This window comes from Trachemys scripta, chromosome 10 (assembly GCF_013100865.1).
Source record: "Trachemys scripta elegans isolate TJP31775 chromosome 10, CAS_Tse_1.0, whole genome shotgun sequence".
Classification (NCBI taxonomy): Eukaryota; Metazoa; Chordata; order Testudines; family Emydidae; genus Trachemys; species Trachemys scripta.
The window spans coordinates 64,916,382-64,933,279 of NC_048307.1; the positions used below are offsets into that span (position 1 = coordinate 64,916,382).

The 16,898-nt window shown below is 39.6% G+C and overlaps 1 protein-coding gene across 1 annotated transcript in view; it reads left to right on the forward strand.

Annotated features, from left to right (window-relative positions):
• The window catches only part of SEMA6D (semaphorin 6D), a 303,107-nt gene that overhangs the window by 125,772 nt on the left and 160,437 nt on the right, over nt 1–16,898 (forward strand). Inside the window, exon 2 of the mRNA XM_034783797.1 lies at nt 5,900–5,980. The gene's annotated coding sequence lies outside the window, so the exon portion shown is untranslated. The remainder of the gene's footprint in view (nt 1–5,899; nt 5,981–16,898) is intronic.

Genomic DNA, 16,898 nt, shown 5'->3' on the forward strand with positions numbered 1-16,898 from the left:
GGGGGCGCAGGGTCTGGAGGCTGCCTGGCAAACCGTGAAGCCGGTAGCGCTCGGGCAGCCCTTTTCGCGTGGCTGGGAGGGAGGAGGGGGAGTTAGGGTGGGGACTTTGGGGAAGGGACAGGAAGGGGCGGAGTTGGGGCAGGGCTGGGAATGGGGCGGGGCCAGGGCCCATGGAGTGTCCTCTTTTTTTATTTTTTAAATATGGTAACCCTACATTGCACTGCCCCATGAAATAGGCCTGTGGAATCCCTTAACCAGGGGGAAGGATTTGGTCTGTGAACAAGTTATTTGGGAGAAGCAAGAGGAAACTGAAGATGGCATGCCTGCCTGGCCATGCTGTGCCTTGAAGAGGTGTGCTCTGAGACAGCAGCCTGCCACAACAACTTAACCAGCTAAAGTCATAGGTACTTTGCTGTCCGGGATTTGCCTCAATGTAACCAGCTGCTCCTTTTTGTGATTTGGAATGTAAAATCCTCTGCTAATGGATTCCTGCACAAAGGGCTCCTTTGGATTCTATGCTTGGGCCCCTTTACTCTTTTAGTTACATTATTCCCCATAGCCACTTCCTTTCTGAATTCACATTTGGATGTCAGTTGTGGAAAGATGATACTTAAATCTCTGTTCCCTTCATAATTTTGGTCCCTTTTTTACTCTCTCTGCTTCTGTGTCATCAATCTCTGGTTCTGCTAAAACTGTGTCAAACTCCATTACTTTCTCATTAATAAGAATACCTTCAACCAAAACTACATTCTCTCCATTTCTCATACTGGTTTACCTTCACCCCTTCGTTCAGGAACACAAGTGTTCGAATTCTCCCCAAACTCTCTTTTTATTTCATATCTCCCAGGCTTCTGAGTTTGCCTTGAATCAGCTCCATAACATCATCCACATCAGGCACTATATCAACCACTCTTCTGTCAAAGCTTTTAGCATTTCTTCCTCTCTCCTCCTCTTGACAAGTGTAGTCCTCCTTCTTGTGGCCTCTCTAAGGTCTCCCTGTGTTTATAAGTTATCCAGACTATGATGGTTCATCTTATCATCAGTATTTGGAATGGTGTCTTCTCCATTCCATTTTCCAGTAGAGAAAATTTTCCAAACCTTTAAGATCCTTCATTGGCTTGCAAATTCCCTTACATTCTGTGCCCATCTCTATTGATGCTTTTTTCCCTGTCACTTGGTCATTGCACCCTTTTTCATGCTTGTCCTACCACATCTATGCATGCCCTGTCTTTGATACATTGTAACCTGCTGTACATAGCTTATTGTACACAGCAAAGTTTATGTCTGACTTCAAAGTGTTCTATAATACTTTTGCATGAACAATGTTATACAAAAATTAATAATTGCATTTGAAGTGAAAAGTCTTCTAGGCCTGTTGTACTTATTCAGTGATAGTATTAAAACACCAACTTTTCTTAATTTCCAGAATCAGCTAGAAAATGTGTTTGGAAGTGTCAGAAACAACAATGAAATTTGGAGTAAAGCAACTAAAAAATAAAATAAATGTAACATAAAAAGTTGCATTGATCTACTCTCCATTACCTGTCTCAAAGATCTATGACCAACAAAGATACAGCATCTTCACAATGGCTCTCCAAGATCTGGGAACTGGGATGAGTTTCTCTTTAATGGCTGAAGATGGAACCTTTGGCCACACAGCCCTAAATCAGCCCTCCCAGTTACCAGCTGTGAACACTGGTGTAATTTGGGAGATAGGATATGGCCACTGAGCCAAATATTCCATTCAGGATAATTAGGGAAGATCCAATATCTGACCCCTCACTCTTAATCATCAACATTCTTGAAAAGTAGGGATCCACTCTCCCACATCCTGACTGCAGCCCCACAGCAGAGCTGAGCAGGGAGAGAATGGGACTGAGATCCACTGAGCACTTTGGGCAGTGCGGGGGTAGGGGGGCGGTTTGGAGGAAAATGCCTACATTAACTCCTTGCCCCAACCCTTAGATGACTACACTTTGTTCCCACATTGTAGGGTCTCTCCACTTCTCTTGGCACATCAGCCCAATCTGACTATGGATAGGCTGGCCTGGCAAGGAGACATTTTAATAAGTGATGCTGTGTTTCCGTGCCCCTTGCGTCCACCTTGACCACTCTGTGGATTTGGTTGAGAGAGAGAAAGAGGGGAATGAAAATAAACTTACATTTAAGGTTTCATCTGGCTTGGCTTTTAAGATTTCATGCAGTCTGGCTTTTGAATACATTGGCTCTTGAGTTCATTTTTATGCATCAAGTCATGCTTTACATTCTGCAACATAGATACCAATCTTCTCTCAGCTCCAATACCAAGTACTTTATTCTAAACTGAAACTTGTACATCTGTTGCCCCTTAAACCAATATAACTTATGTGTTTCTGCAGCAAGCTGCAGCTTCTGATCAAAACTGTATTAAATGCACTGAAAATCCCTTTGTGCTCCCAAAAGTGCAGTGGATTGCTAACACATCCAGGCCTGCATGTCCCTAAATTTGAGCATAGTCATGAAAAAAGTGGAAGATTTCAACCCAGTGAATCAGTTGTTCATGTACTTCCTCCTAGGTATGGCTATGACCACATTTCAAGAAAAAACAACTCATGGGAGCCTTCTAAGATGAGAAGTAAACCGCGTGTTCTCTTCCTACTTGTGATTTTACAAATCTTTTAGCCAGCTCAGAGATCTAAATATACAATCCAGCACTGAGACACATGGTGTGGATTTGTAATAGTTGCTAGAGGACTGTAATTCCATGGCTAGATTAAATTAATTAATTCACCTTTTTCTTTTCATCTGCAACTTACATAAAGATACGTTTTCATTTAGGGTCATACTGTGGTTTGCATTAATATGGGTGTGTGTGGGAGGGGTATGTACAAGGAGCTTCTGTTCCCTCCTCCCTTGGGCCCTGTGCATAAAAGCCATACACAACTGCAGTTCTTGAATTTAAGGAGTGAAAGGACTTCTACCTCAGTGTGTTCCTGGGATGTGCATCACCCCAAAGGGGTAATGAGGGGCTTGAAGACGGTGGGAACATCGCCAAATACCTGAACAATTGGCCTAGAATATTGGGGGTGGGAAGGTACGTTGTACCACTGAAAAGGGTGGCCGGCACAGCAAATTGCTCAGGGAAGAAATGTTCCTCCCGATTCACAATTCTTCCCAGTGGTACTCTGGAGGCAGCACAACTCTGCTGTCCTTAGTCCAGGTCTGCGTGCGTGCAGTTTGCACAATTTCATCCTTTATACGTCATCCAAGTAGAATTCAATTCATGTTACTAACAGGAGTTCAAAATGTTCTTCATTTTAGTGAACTCTTTCATAGCACTTTGTGCAAGAGAATATAGCTGGATGGAAATTGCTTCTGACAATGTGCGAGGAGAATGCAGCATTTATGTGTGCGTGTGAGAATGAGTGAGTTGTGGCAGCCTCTTGGCATATCACACTTTTGGTTTGTATACCTAAGATATGCCATGATCTATATAACTGGGTATAAACATAGCTATATAACTATATATAACAGTTTGTGTACTATGAATTTGACACCAAGTACTGATTTAACAATCAGTATTTTTGGCTGAAACATATATATATTTAAACCACAACCACAGCCAGATGTGCACACAGATGCTGCAAAAACAAAGAGCAGTATACAATGTAAGAGATGATTTGCCTTAATAGACTGTGCAGAGATACTGCTCTTTATCTACCTTGGGAAATGTGAGGGCTGAATGAACTCTGCTGGGATCTGAAGCTATGGTTCTAAGGTCACTGAGGTATTCCAAAACTGATACTTAAATTACTAAACCATCAATTCCGGCACCCTTTTGCTGGAATGCTCTTCCAAAGGCAGGGCCGGCTCTGGCTTTTTTGCCACCCCAAGCGAAAAACGCCGGGCTGGCCGGAGCAGCAAAGGGGGGGGAGAGGGGAGGAGGAAAACAAACCTGCCCCTAGCCAGAGTGGCGAAGGGGGGCGGGAAACAAACCTGCCCCCAGCCGGAGGGGTGGGAAAGAACAAACCAGCCGGCCGGAGTGGGGGGTAGAACAAACCGGCCGGCCCAAGCGGTGAAGGAAAGAAAAAACAAAAACAAAATATCTGCGGGGTGGCGTGAGCGTGGGTGCAGGGGGACTCCTGGCCCTGCAGACCCCGGGCAGCGGAGTACGCACCCTGGCTAGCGGGGGGGGAGAGAGAAGGGGGGCCCCCAGGGCTTCCTTAAGTGGGGCGCTGCCACGCGGCCCCTCCACAGGCGCCACCTGCCAGGAGGGCTCTGCGCCACTCCGGTCTGCAGGCAGGGAAGGACGTGGACTGTCCTCCCGGCTTGCTGCAGGGCGCTCCCCTCCTCCACCCCCTACAGGGCGGCGGGAGCAGCAAACCAAAAAGAAAAAACCGGCAGGGGCAGCCAAAGCGGTGAAGTGCAAAAAAAAAAGAAAAGAAAAGGATTAGATGGAATGCTGCCCCTTGGAATCTGCTGTCCCAAGCACGAGCTTCCTCCGCTGGTGCCTGGAGTCGGCCCTGTCCAAAGGTATTAAAAGTCCAGACACCTTTGTCATGTTAAAGTTGATCTAATTTACAAAGAGTTCTCTGAGTATTAGAAGCTGGGAACACTTTAATTGTAATTTTAAAAAAATGTGTTAACTATACAGTAAACTATCAGAATAAACCTTTGATCATAGACTATTGTGTGAAAATTTAAAGATTTAAGTGTAGATTAATGTGAAGGGCATTGGGAAATTGTTTGGTACATAAGGAACTATCTAATGCATTAATGGTGGGATTTTCAAAAACATTTAAGGGAATTAGACACCCAGGTCTCTTAGCTGCCCTTGAAAATCTCACCCGAAAGGACTTGTTACAAAGTAAAAAATGATAATATTTTCATAGGGAGCCTGAACAATAGAGAAAGAAAGAACTGTGGAGATCTGCTATACAAGTCTAAAGATCAACTATAGCTCTTTGTAGTTTTTTAATTTCAAATATACTATGTATATTTCAGAGTCCTTTCCTGATTGCCTATTATTGTATATTGCAACTTGAATTTGGTGCCCACTATGAAAATTAATAATTATCATGATGTGAGAATAGACAAGCGTCAGATGATCCAATGGTCTCTTTTTTGTCAAGTCCATTTCTTCTTTGCTTTCGATTTAAGTCTAGTTGCATTTTGTCAAGAAATTCAGCATCCTAAACAGAAGCTATTTTGAATAATTCAACAAATTAGTTAAGTAAAATATATTTTTCAATATATCTTTTTACTAGAGTTTTTAGTTTTCTTTTTTTTTGTGTGTGTGTAGAAACTTAAATAGTATTATTAAAAATGTTCAGCATATGGTAAAAATTACAAGTTTGCTTGCCCCTAAAGTGCTTTTGTACAAGTCAGCTCTTAAATGCCATCTCTGAATATTATTTTTCTGATGTCAGGAGAGATAATCCCATATTAGAATTACTAGGAGGCACATTTCCATGAACTTCAAAGCATCTTAGATCTAGAATTAAGAACTGTGTTTGATAGTACACTTCATTAATCTTAGATTGGCCACTGGCTTTTTTTTTTTCTTTTCTTTCTCCCTCCACCTCCCCCACCCCCCTGCCGCCCCACACCATTGACCATCTTTCTAATACAGTTTATTAAAACTAACCATGCAGTGCACTGTTATTCTTCCTGGTAGGATTGTTTTGTTGCATTCATGAAAGGACAATTTCTCTATAGAAAATGCCCTTTGGGAATCAGTATTCATGTTCACAGTTCCTGAAAAAGTCAACAAGTTGGTGTGTTGCATTCAGATCTGCCTTAATGGTCTTATCATTAAACCTGCAGCAGGCATATATAAACACGCTTTCTGTGGATACTGGGAAAGCATGATTAAAATAAATCATCTGTCCGATGAATATTTTTCTCTGACTTTTGGCAGGATCACCCACCTGAGCTCATGCCAGCCTGTATGGGAACACTGATGCCAGCAGTTTAAAGATCTTCACATTTGCTCTCAGTGGTAAGATCTAAAGATAAAACAGTAAATAGCATTATAATATTACTATCAGATATTAAATTGCACTAAAAGCAAACTCGTATAAGATGAATAGTTCTCTTTGACCGTCACAAGGAGATAAGGTAGCTTATTACTGGATAGGACAACAGTTGATGACAGTCTGAACAACAAAAGTAATGAGCAGTTTTCATCATAGTAATAATTAATAATTGATAGTTTACAAGGGAAAATTGGAATTCTTTATTTATGCTCAGGACAGAATCAGGCCACTGTATTAGAGTAGTTGCTTTCAAAAGGCATTGCTATTGAACTGGAATGGTGTGCATTTTGGAGAACGCATCCATTTTCCACAAGATTGGTGATCACCTGTGGGCTGTAGTCCACGAAAGCTTATGCTCTAATAAATTTGTTAGTCTCTAAGGTGCCACAAGTACTCCTGTTCTTTTTACGGATACAGACTAACACGGCTGCTACTCTGAAACCTGCAATAAAATGACCTCCAACATTTCTCCTCTTGGAGGGGAAATGGCAAATGTGACAAAACCTACCAAAACCTTCCCAGTCTAATGCTGTCATTATAACTGTAACCTGACTTTCCAGACACTGAGCCATATTCTCAGTCTTGTTCTACACCCTCTGTGCTCCTGAGAACTAAAAAGCAGACTTTTTCTGGCTATAAGGTGAAAGCCAAGACCTATCCTGGTGAAGGGAAATTCTCAACTGATAGCAGAGAGGGGTCAGAGCAATTCTGAGCTGTCATATTGCCTCTTATAACCATAGCTAGGTCTCATAAATTAGAGCAGCCCCCAAGCTCCCACTCTGACTGACATACACATTCCTTCCACTCCTCAAATACCCTTGGTGCAGGAGTATGTAGGGGATGCCTGGTCTATAGATTATAATACTGGGTTTGATGACATTTAGATGGGGATGGAGATGTTTAGTCCCATCATGCTGTCAGTCTGCATTTAACATTTCCATTGACATGAATGGATGTACTGTATGTAAAATGATTGCAGAACCAGACCCAATATTTATTGTTGTATGTATTTTTTTCTAACTATGTAGGATAGGTATCCCATTATGGTACCAGTTCACAGGTTACCTTACTGTACGTTGTGACAAATGCAACCAATATCAGTTACCAGCATGTGTGTATACACAGAACAATAGAGAGAAGGTTAGGAGTAACTATAAAATAAAACTAGTATAGATGCCATAACATTTTAATGAAAATATATATAAAACATGTACCGCTGTTGTTCTTCCTTTATTAGTTAAATTTTACATCATTCTTAACCTAAATAAGATCAAGAAATAGCAACACTTAGCCTAACACTGAAAATCGCTAACAAATTCTTTTAAATTTGTTTGTACTAGGCCTAGTTCTGTGAGATGCTGCACCTCAAACCCCTCAAACGTGCCAGTTTTCCCCTGGCATGCAGTGTGTGTTTGCAACAATGCCTGGAACTAGGGTTAACAACCTTGGCTCCGCTGGTCCTTGAGTTGTTGGGAGCAGAGAGTACAAGATTGTGCTCTGGTGCAAATTTGAGCAGTCTAGATGACCAGGCAAGGTCTCAGGGCTCCACAAGGAGGCAAAATTAGTCTTCAGCATGTTAGCTGCTTTACTCTCAAGAGCAGATGTGAAGAAAGGGGGGGCTGAGTGGACAGCAAATGGATGCCCATAATCCTTAATATGCAAATAAGACACTTGGCAAAGTACTTCCCAATTTGGCCTGACCCCCGCCTACTAGAGAGGATTAACTTGGTGGCTGTGTAGCAGCTCTCTCCTTAATGAAGGGGAATAATTGACCTGCTCTCCAGTTTTTACCTGATGTTTTTGTGTGCAGCACATGCCACCTGTGTTGTGCAGGATACAGCCCAATGAAGTCATGCACCTGAATTTGCTCTTCCAACCAGTGAAGTCATTTTGTATTAGACTATATACAAAGTTAGCACTAAGGGGGAAACATATCCAAACTTTTCATACTTAACATTATTGCGTATTCCAAGAAATGACAGAATATAGCCCAAATGACTTCTAGTTTGGATTTGAAACTGTTTTCCAGCATTTCCTTTACACAGTTTCCTGTCATTAATCTTGCAGCTTAATCATAACTACCGATTATTAAGAAGAGGTATCTTACAACAGTCATGTCTGCCACATTCCCATCCATCACATACAGGTTTCTATATAATAAAGTAAACATGATATCATTTTATATTATGAAGCCTCACTGCAGATGAAATTTCATTATTGTTGAGTGACTTCGTAAAATTGGAACATGTTGAGTGTCCCTAGAGAAAAACAATATCTACATCAGGGCCCAGGCGACCAGTATACTTCTTTATTAGAAACAAAAAGATACAGTTTTAATAGTGCCTTGCCTCATCAAGTAGCCATGAAAAATCTAATTAAGTGCTGAACAGCAAATTGTAAAGGCTATTGTGTAGGCAAACATCATGATCCTAGTAACAATTTTAGAAGCTTTACAAACTGTTCTGTATCACTCTTTGATTTCTTGGTGTACTGTAACCTGGGGACCTGCAAGTCAGTGCTGCTGCTGAGAGGTGGAGAACCTGTGAGAACCAAAGGCCAGGTGGTGCTGAACTACAAGACCTTTTACCCATGGAAAAAGAGAGCTCTAATGATTCAGTAAAAGAAAGCAAAGGAGTCTCATTTGTTATTTCTGAATTAAAGCAAATGAAAATCCATCACAGGGCATGTAAGGCCCAGTCCTGTGGTAATACTACCTTTGACTGAAATGGAAGTAAGCCAAGTACTACTTAAGGACAAGAAAACAACATTTTAAACACTTCAAGATGTAACTGCTATTAGGTAAAGTTAGAAAATGAGTCTCTGGGCCAAATCTGCCCTCAGATTTGCTTGTGCAACTCCCATTGCTATTAGATAAAATTCAGTACACATTTGTGTACATGCTAAAACTACATATAAAACTTCCATGCTTACAGTTTCAATATATGTACCATGTATAGCAGGAGCTATAAGAATAATGACCTTTAGAACATCTACAGTTACCAGTTTAATTCCCTTATTATTACTAATTTTAAAAAAATAGATAATCTGTGCTATTAAAGTCTGTCTGTCTGTATGTCTGAAAAGGGGATGGGAGATTTCCTTGTTATTGAATTTCTTTATTTGACCATCCTTTCACACTTCATTTCAGCCTTTATACAGCTTTTGTATTCAAACTTTATTATATTTTCTTGAGGCAAGAAAGGATTTCAATGAGAATGTGATGAATGTCCATATTAAATTGGATCCTCTTTTTAATTAAGTTCATCTAAATTTAATTTTGTAATTTTACTTCAGTAAACCCATCTGACTCCAGATGTTTAATGTGCTTTTCCTATTGCTGTTCTCACATAATTGTACCTGTAAAAGATTTATGACTTAGAGAAGCATTACTAAACCCTTTAGAGTGTTTTCAGCATATGCTTCATGGATGGCTAGTAACATGAGCAATTAGCATCCTAAAATGCTGTTCTGCTTCCAGGATTTCTTTTAATAGGGTAAGTTACTTTTATTAGCTTGAACTTTACACAAATAATAAGTTTAAAAGAAACATTGTTATCAAAGTATCTCAATTGAAACTGTGAGATTACCCCCTAAAGAAACTTTAACAGTGCAAGTTAACACCTTGGAAAGTAAAAAATACTATAACAAAAATATAATAAAAAAGAGGAATAGCTCTTTAATAGACTGAAAAGACTCTATGCAATTCACTTTAGATTAGCAACCTTCCTTTCAGTCAAATGCTGTGGGATAAAGGTATTTGTTTCTGTGTGCAACGGTAATATTTCTTGTTACTTTGTAATGTGGTAAACACACTTCCATGAATGTCTTGATTTTTATATGTTTCAAAATGTTCTTGCTAACTTTGGTAATAGTTAGCATTGACATTGAGAATTAATTAACATCATTTCCCTTATCCCATTCTGTCATGACTTCTTGACCACAGAAATTGCTGGCAAATTGCCTGTCTTATTACAAGAATTACTTGGAAAACTATAATTATTCTGGTTCTGCCTCTTTGCTTCTTTAGTCAAAGCATATCTAATATAATACTCAATATTACATGTGGGATCTGGTATAATGAAGCCCTTGGTCCTCATCAAAGAATCATATACCACAATTAAACATTTATACTATTATAAAGAGAAAAAGGCAACTGCAAATCAAAAAGATAACTGAATCTTTTTTCTCAAGTGAAAATCAAATTTCTTAGTTTTTTTATGCTATTATAGTTTGTCTTGATGTGTTAGTCGGAAATATTCACCAGTGCAGTAAACAAATCAGTTTATGGATTTTCCCCAGAATTTAAGGTTCTCAATACTAATCACACTCTGGAACAGATTCACCATGGCATTACTCCAGCTTTATGCTGGTATTTCTCTATTGAAATCAGGGCTTACAACAGTGTAAAACTTTAGTAGTGGTAGTGTTTCAGGTGAGAATCAGGTCCTATGTTTTTATTCTTCTAAACCCTCAGTAATAATACTGTGCATTTACTATTTAATTCTGTGAGATAGTCTTATTCCCACAGTGCACATGTAGGGAAGTAAGGCAGAGAAATTATCAGATCCTGCAGCCTCTACTTTGAGTAGTCTCAAATTGACTCATATGAATGAAGGGTGCAGGGTAGGTCTTAAGCAACTTTCTCTAAGTCATAGAAAATCAGCTTCTGAGCTTCTGACCCAGGAATCCTGACTCATTGTGTTCTGCTCAGACCACTAGGTCACACCTATCTAGTGACAACTATGTGCAATATTAGACAAAACCTCTTTCTCACGATCATTTTTTCTTTTTATTTATTCCAGTTTATTTTTGGCTTCTAACAAGCTTTTTTCGTATGGCAACAGAGAAAGCGTTGTTCTTTCCCAGACTTCTGAACAATGCTGGATTAAATTAACTGCAATACATAAGGCGAGCAAGTGTACACTTATAAAAGTTTCAGCAAAGTCACTCAAGTAGCTCATTTAATTTCCAACAAAAAAAGAAGAAACATAACAATCATCAGACTGATGAAATGCTTCTGAGTTTTAAAGACTTTATGTGGGAGTCTGGATGAGACCCAAAGGAGGAAACACTTCAAAATTACAAAATGACACAGTTATGTTTTTTTGTGAAATTGTCAAGATTCATTATTTATTTGTAGAGAAGGTACCCATACAAGAGTTTTTTAAAAGATACTAACTAGAGGAGGATATGTTAAACCTCCAAAGCCTTAAGAATGCCTAATGACTGCCTGCCAGTACAGCTGAATCCTGCTGGGTAATGGGGGAATGCCTACCATGTAAATATAAAGGGGGTTATTTAGGAGACCCAGTGAGCTGTGAATTATTGCCTAGGTTGTCACAAAAAAAGGGAAAATGAGTTGTGAAGAGGAAGAAACGTGCACTGGGTTCTGAATAGCTTTCTGAGACTTTTTTGTGATAGATGGGAAAACTTATATATTCTCTCTGCAAAAGGAAATATTTGTTTTGTCAGATTGTGAATCTCCCAACCCACCTAGATTGCATTGAAAAACCCATTATGGAAACAAAAGTAGGCTATTTTTATACCTGACACAATGCAGATTCAAAGGAAAATAAATTGGAAGCCCCATTGAATTATCTAACTTTTCAATATTTGCCCAGTAGTTGAAGTTAACAACTGTATTGATCCAGCTCCCGCTGAAGTCAATGGGAGCTGGATTGGACTCTTGGGGAGGTAAAGAGTTAATAGCAGGATTGAAAGGGGTGGTTGTAGGCAACAGAAGCTTCTAAAAACCCATTTTTTATTGTGCATCGTTAGCACACGCTAGTTGAAATAGAGAATTTTAAAATGATAACTTGGAAACACTTCAGAATGATTTTCTGTCACATGCCATGCCAGAGTTCATAAACCAAGTCCCAAAAGAATCGAGTGAAAATCTACAGTTTTTATTTCCATACGACTATGTCTGCTAATGAGGGTTTTTTTTTAAGTTTTCATATAAATTACAAAGCTCATTCTTTTCAGCTTGCTTCATAAATGTAATTCATTTCCAAGTAAAATCTACCAAAGGGAAACTTTTGGATTTCTTGAGTTAGAACTTCCTCAAAACTGCTTTGTTTTATTACTCTTGATGATCCATGCTCATTCCACACTGTTTCTATCATAATAAATTAATACAATGTATGTATTTTCTGCCATGTGATGCAGTTCTAGAGACTCATGAATCTAAATTATTCCCATCCTTATCTAAAAATAGCATACTAAGTATTTTTACTCTTAAATGGGAGACATTATTGTGTGTCAGTTCAAAAAATATGATATTAACAACCATAGGAAATGGAAGTTTCTTATGTCACTTACCTATAAATTGTTAATTTTGGAAGGTCCAGCATGGTCAATTCCAACAAGAGCCAGTTGGAAATTTTCCACTGAAACCTTTTTTAATGGAAAAGGTTTTCAAGTGATAAGATTTTTTTTTCATTGTTTCAAAAAATGAATAAGATTTCTCTAGCAATCAACTTACATAAACACAATGAAAAGCTTTGCACAGCCTGCATGTAAATCCAAGATGAAAAGCAAATACTTTGAAGTCCATCCTGCTATGTCAAAAGTTTACAGTCCATACAGTAACTGGCCATATAGTATTGGTGGTGGACCTGTTAGGTCACTACAGAACTGTGGGATGAGATATGGGAGACCTTAAGTGAGTGCTTGGAGAATATAAGTGTACTCAGCCATATTTTCCAGAATACATATATTTTATTAATCTTGTAGTGCAATAATTTCTTTCTTTCTTTCTTTTCTTTTGTTCTTTCTAACTGAAATGCCAAGAAATGTGTTAGGAACCTCAATAAACTAGTGAAGAAACAATCTGTCTCAAAGAGCATAGAAGCTAAATTTAATATGACAAAACAGGTTAGGATCTGAATGGACAAGATAGGGGAAAGGGGAAAAGGACAAGAATGACAATAATAAGATGCCATTGTTACTCAGTTAGACATGTACTCATAAACGTGGTTTAGTTCTTGTTATTTATAATTTTTTGTTGATTATTTATTCTGCCTCTCCACTTGGCTTTTCAGCAGGAGGAGAAGTCAAATATGACCTCATGATTATGGGATCTGGTCTCAGAGAGGAGGGGGATGTTGTCAGCTCTGATGGAGAACGGGGGAGGGGAGCGAGTGTTCTTATAGAGCTTGGGATGATAGTGAGATGACAGTGAGAGATCTGAGACTGGAACACAAGAAATTGCTCTTGGTGGATTTTACACATTCCAGTTGGGTTTGAACTGTAAATTAATTTTCATAGTGAAAGGATACATTGGGTAAAATATCAAAAATCCTATCTGGGAGAAAATGAAATGTATGATATAGCATTAAGAAATCTCAAGGTGTGTCTCAGTGTTTCATTAATATACAAATGATGTAGAAGACACTGTGTCTGTGGCTTTATGGCTCACCAAGGCATACCTTAATGGATCACTGGAACACTCAAAATTGAATGCTCTAATAAAAATAGGATGCGTCCGAGTCTTGAAAAATACTGCAAATTCACTAGTACTAGTGATGTATACTCCCGTACAATAGTTAACAGACTTATTATTATATTACTATTTTTTATTCATCACTGGGTTGTTTTTTCCTAGTAAATGTTCAGAGCCAGTCAAAATGTAAATAGCAAATAGTTAAAAAGAAGAGTAATGGCCCTTCAAGTGTATCCGTTACGTTGTTGCAGAGAATTCCTAATGAGAACATATGTGTGTATAAATAAATCTTTTATCCCCCTCCTAACTCCTCTGTGTTCATACAGTGAAGTCATCCACCCGGACCTCCTTGTAATGAGTTGAAAGCCTCAATAGGCCCTTTTATTTATAATAAATATTGCATGCTAATGTTACCAACGTAATTGTATGATGTCTCAATAGAGGATTATGACTTCATGTAATAAGTTATCTTCTGAGAGTGGAGTCTATTTTTTTTCTTATGAAGAAGAAACCCATTTATTCCCACATCTTTTAATGAATATTCTGTGCAAAAACTATGTTAATTCAATATTAAGACTGCACTGTTAAGCACAAGTCAAAAAATATAGAGTTAAAGTAATGTTTAACTTTAGCGTTTTTATGTGTGTATGCACTAAAGCAATGGTTCCCAAACTTTTTCAGCCCACGACCCCCTTTGGCCTCACCTAGGTTAACATGACCCCCAATTCAGGTATTTCTTGTGACAGAAATGTTTCAGCCCTGCTCCCCACCTCAACTCTCTCCCCCCATCCCACAGCCAACCCTGCTCCCATCACCCCTCTCCCTCCCTCCCTCCCTCCCAGGAAGGAGTTGCCATTGCAGCTCAGAGCGGGCAGAAGGGCATGGACTGGGCATCCCTGCCCCAGCAACGGCAGCTAGCTGCATGTGTCTCTACTCACCGCCCTGGGATTGGACCATGAGCAGCCTTCCTGACTTCTCCTGCCCTATCCACGTGGTGCCCTTACCCTCTACTTTCCCCAGCCCTCCCCCTCCACCCCCAACTCCTTACTGCTGCTTCGAGGCTTCCGGCAGCACCAAAGGGAGCTACTGCAGGTTCCAACAGGAGGACCAGGAAGGCAGAGCGGGACCTGGGTGCTGGCCACGCTCCCTCCAGAACCCTTGTCTCCCCTATCCTGCTCCTCACCCCTCCTTATTGCTGGCTCAATGTCTCACAACCCCAGTAGTACTCTTTCATGACCACCCTTGGGGATTGCGACTCACGGTTTGGGAAATTCAGCACTAAAGAATGTATTATAATTACACAATGCACAATATTTCCCAAATAACATGATCAGAATTATGATTAATTCATTTTCATGTACAGTGTTAGATATGCAATATGACATGTTACTAAAATGTGTATGGATGCAAGAATAATACAATGTCTTATCACATATATAGTGTAAGTAGAAGACACACTGTGTTTATATTAATAAGTAGGCAGGAAAACAGACTACCATCATGTGCTAGAGATGAACTGTGTGGAATAGGGCCCCAAATCAGAAAAGCTCTTAAAGCACATGCTTAACGTTGAGCATTGACTTCAATGGGACTTGAGAACAAGCTTAAATTTAAACATTAGAAGAAGACTAACAGGTTAGCATAAGGATTCATATTTATATAACAATGCAAAATATTAAGAAAACTATAGGGTGGTTTTGTGATCTGTTAATATAAATATCCAGTAGTACAACTAGATACTTAGCTCTTAGATATATAAAAAAGAATTTCTCTGAAAGCTTATGAGAAAAATTCAATTTCAGATGAAAAGCAAAATTACATTTCATTTTAATAGTGTTTAACAAGTACTTCATATAACATAAGTGTAAAATAAAAGGTTTTAACATAATTCAAGAGTCAAATATCCCATCCTGTGTGAAAGTAATACTTAAAGTTGTTATTAATACAATTTGCAGCCTACATTTAAAAAAGAAATTAAATAGCTATGTAAGAGAGGAGTTTTGGTAAAAACAAAACAGAAATGAAAAATATAAACTGTTAATAAAACAGCATAAAAGGACTCCTGTAAGAAGCAGTTTCAGAATTAATACCATAAGCCTATCCTAGTCCTATCCTATCCTAGATGCAAAAAAAAAAAAAAAAAAAAGAGTGTAGCAATGTATATCTGCAAGACCAACAGAGATTCTTAAATATACACAGTGACCTTTTATGGGGAAGAGAATATATAATATCTGAAAAAGAATCTTCTATCACTTATGAGTGTAACTAGCTCCCTGGTGGCCAAGATGGAGTTCACTCAGCAGGAGCACCAACCAAGAAAAGGCATGCGCAGGAACTCACCTGGGAAACTCCCTTCCACCTCAGGGGCACCTGTTCCAACCCCCCCAGAGTAAACACACCAGAATAGTACAATCAATATAGGAAAAGGAAATATTTATTTACAGAGGAATGAATGGAGAAAAACAACAGGGGGAAGACAGGAGAAGTGCTAAAACAGGGTTACATCCACAGGTCCAGTGGTACCACAATAAGAAAGGGCAGATGCCAAGCAGTGTATCTACATTCAGGGTTCAAGAGTCTTGGGCAGAATTCCAGTCCAGCAGTGAGTCTTGAGTGCTGCAGGTCATCTTTGGTGCCAGTAAATTTCCCCCAACAAACCCCTCCGGTGCCCTCTTCTGCCGCTCTCTGCAAACCCATACAGAGCAACAACCTCCCCACTTAGCTAGCTACAGCCTCCCTCCTTATTCCCAATGCAAGGTCACGAGCCCCAATATACACGGTCCCATACAGCTCTGGGCAACCCTGATACTGGGTCCAGCTCCAGTTTGTCCTTCTCAGGTGATTGCTCCCTCACTCCTGTCCTGGGCATCTCTGGTCGGCCACTCTGTCCCTCCCAGGCTTCAGACTCGTTCTCAGTTGCTTCACTGACATGAGGGCCTGCTCGCAATAGCCCTCGTCTGGAGCTACAGACATTCACACCCTGTTGCTGACCCTCTCTCCACTCCCCTCGAACAACTAACGCTTCCTCTTCCTGGTACCACCAGTACTTCCTCTGGCTCAGTACAAGGTTTTAAAGGAGCCATGCTCTCTAAACCCCAAGAGGGTTACACAAGTAACACTAACACTTCACTAGTGTTGTTTTTGCATAGAATTTCCTTTATTTAAAAAATAGGAACAATTTCAGAAAGTGGTGGCTGTATGTTGGAATGGACAAATCTGTTTGCTCTTTTTACATGATGTCCACTGTCTGAAAAAGCATATAAATGGATTAATCTTCGTGCAGTTATAACTGAGCAGGAATGTTCAACCGGGTGGCATAGCTGCATAGGATGCGATTAGATATGGAATCTGTCGGCTCTATGCTGTCCTCAGCATTGCTTGTGCAATGACCATTGACTGTATTGTGAACTGCATTAGTAGTATATCTGAGGGAAGAA